The sequence below is a fragment of the Ursus maritimus genome, unplaced genomic scaffold, assembly GCF_017311325.1.
Source record: "Ursus maritimus isolate PB19 unplaced genomic scaffold, ASM1731132v1 scaffold_17, whole genome shotgun sequence".
Classification (NCBI taxonomy): Eukaryota; Metazoa; Chordata; class Mammalia; order Carnivora; family Ursidae; genus Ursus; species Ursus maritimus.
Window position 1 is genome coordinate 51,789,345 of NW_024424119.1, and position 3,342 is coordinate 51,792,686.

Here is a 3,342-nt window from a genome sequence, read left to right on the forward strand (position 1 = left end):
CAGCAGGAAACCGAGAGAGCAGGAAGAAAAGGACAGTGAAGAAGGACTCCAGAGGCAGCGCCTGTGCCCAGTGGGTGTCAGCAGGGCTCAGGTCCACAGGAAGGCAGGCCCACTGGGAAGTGGGGCAGGTGAGACAGGAGGAGAGGAGACAGCAGGCCATCTCTCCAGGAAGTGAGAAAAGGCCTCATGGAAATAGGCAGGGGCTCTCACAGCCAGACTGTCTCCCCTGCTTTCTTGTTGACCAAGAATAATTCTTGAGTGTGCCACGCTGGAAGCACTGTGTCATTATCTTATTTACCTGTGGAAGTAGGTACCATCACCCTGCACGCAGAGGTGGAGGCCGGCGCTCAGTGGGATGAGTGCCTTGCTCTGGATCAGATCACGGAGCTCTGTGGCTGAGCGGGAACGGAGACCCGGGTCCGCCTCACTGCTTAGCCACAGCACTCTACTGCCCAGACTTGGCTTCCCTCCCTTGGGAAGGGAGACCACATTCACACCCCGCAGTCCAATCACCACTGAACAGATGAAGAAGAGAGGCTCAGAGGCGTGAACCAACTGTCACACAGGCAGGGGGGACAAGAGGGGTCTCCAAGGAAGAGGGCTCTACCTGGCCCAGTGGAACACTGACACCACCCTGCAGAGGTGGCCAGGTGGAAGGAACCCCTGACCCTCCGGGATGTTCTAGAAGTCGGTGGACATCTTGGGACTATTTGGGGAGACAGACGCCCCCTGCTGGCCGAGAACTACCTAGATAGTGAGGCAGGAAGGGGCGGGCATACCCACGTCCTGGCCAGGGGAGCAAGGTTGAGGAAACCCCCAGACTCTTGTGTGTCTTGTGTGTCTAACAGGTGCCAACACAGATTTTGCCAAACTGTGGAGATTTCATGTTTTATTTATTCATTTTGTTTTTTAAAGATTTTAAAGTAATCTCTACACCCAGAGTGAGGTTCAAACTCACAACCCTGAAATCAAGAGTCGCAAGCTCTACCGACTGAGCCAGCCAGGCACCCCCAAACTCTGGAGATTTTTAAGTGGGCTAGAGGCACGTAGCATAGCCTGACTTCTGGCAGAAAGGGTCTCCTTGTGGGAACCAGAAGAGGGAGAGGCTGGGATCAGATAGTGCTCAGGAATCTGAAATAGGTGAGAACTGGAGATTCAGTGGAATCTGTCCTAGGGAGGTAGAGAAGGAAAGACGGGGAAGGGAATTCTTACAAGCACTTCACACACTATCTCCACTGACATGTGATGTGGAGGGCAGGCTGGGAGATGTGTTTTAGCCAAGTGCCTCAAAAGAGAAGGAACACAGATGTTAGCAAACACCAGCTGTCACTGTCACAAACGCTGACCCCCATAATGACAAAACCACTCCTTGACTGGATTGAAGGTGAAGCCCAGACTTTGATGCGATGTGAATTTGATCATTTCATAAACACTGCTGGCAAGGCTAGATAACTGTGGAATAAATTAAGATGAGGCCCATACATCACCCTCTAGCCTCTTTTTCATTTCAAATGGGCCAAAAAATCATTTTGAAAATGCTACCAAGATTATGGGAAAACAGAAACACAGACACTCCAATTGTGGAGAAGCGATGATTTTCTAACTAAAATAAATTAGTAAAGATTATGACACATAATCAGCCAAATGACAAAAATAAAAGCAGGGGGCTGGAAAAATATATGAGTTTAGTAGCCCAAGTAGGTGGGGGAATAAAAATACATCTGTGAGGGAAATACCCAGTGTCCAATGGACAGATGGCCGGTAACTTTGAGCGACATGACAAAAAGGTGAAACACTTTTAGTCTTTATAGTCCTTAATGACATGCAAATACTGTATTACAGCCAAGAAGACCCCAACTCTTACCAACAAATTTAGCAACGATCAGTTAAAATGAGGAGGCCCACAGCTGCTCTGACGGGAAACAGGAACTCACTCATGTGGGCTTGTGAGTCAGCCCAGGGGTCCTGAGGAAACCTGACGTGACAAGAAGATGCATTCCTGTGCCCCTGGGTTCACTGATCTCACTCTCGGGGACAGATCTCAAGGACAAAGCTCAACGGGAATAGTAAGTAGAGAGTGACATGTCTGCCCAGGTGCCTGCAGTTAGGTACTGGTTACCTAAAATTCTGTGGTTGGAATATTCTGTTGCCCTAAGAAGTTCCTGTCTCGAGTCAGAGAGCTAGGGAGCTCATCCCAAGTTTGCCATTTAGCTGTGTCTCTTTAGATATGTCACTTAACCTCTCTGAGCCTCAGTTCCTTCCTGGATAAAATGGAGCTAATAATTAATGGCTACCCTCTGGGGTTGTGTATTAAAGGGGGTCATGTCTATAAAGGGTCGGCACAGTGCCCAGCACAGACTGCTTAACAAAGGGTAGCTGTTGTTATTGGAAGATGACCATCTGATAGATCCCAGAGAAAGAGTTCCTGCTTGCAAAGGATGTAGGAGCATCAGGAAGTATCAGCTTTGTATCTTGAAGAAGAGCTGGTATCTTGACTCCTGGTTAATTTTTATTACAAAGTCAGAAAAGGGAAAATAAAACCCTGCCAATACTACGGAGGAATCCACCAAAATGCAAAGCTCTTCAAAGGGGGTTAAATTAGCCTAAAGCAGAGAGGAAAATGTTGGCCAAGCTCGCACTTGCAGCCGAGTGTCAACATTGGGGTGTCTCCAAGGATCTGGAAATGCACATTTTTTGAGGCCTGCTCTGCGACAGGGGTTTTATAACCACAAGTTCGGAACTGTTATCTCCCGCTTTGGGGAGTAATTCGCCCAAGGTCATACGTTAAGTGACCGGATATGGCAGGTCCCCAGGCCCGTGGTCCTAACAACTGCACCTTACTGCCTTCAGCTGTCCCGCCGGGCGCGGCTCGGGTGAGGGGTAGGCGCCCGAAGGGCTGTGGGATCAAAGGTCTCGGAAGGGGAGAGCTGGGCCAGGGGTGGTCGCAGGCCCCCGCCGCGGTGGCCTGTCGAGGGTCCTGGCCTACCCATTCCTCTCCGGAGACCCGGGGCGCGCCCCGCTGCGGAGCCCTCCTCCCGCCAGCAGGGGGCGCCGAGGAGAACGCGGGCGGGAGGCCGTGGGGCACAAAGTCGCCGCCGCTACCCCCCTCCCGGAGTCGGGACCAAAGCCGCCGCTCGCCCACGCGCCCGCCGCGAGGTTCCTAGACGCGGCCGAGGCGGGATCTGGGACCCGGAGGCCCGGTGAGAGCCTAGTCCCACGCCGCCACCGCCCCCGTCCGCGCCTGCCCGGAAGCGCTGGCGCCGAGGGGGCGGGGCCAGGAAGCGCTTCCGGGGGCGGGGGGCGCGGGCTGGGGCGGCAGCCGGAGCGGCGGGGACGGGCCTG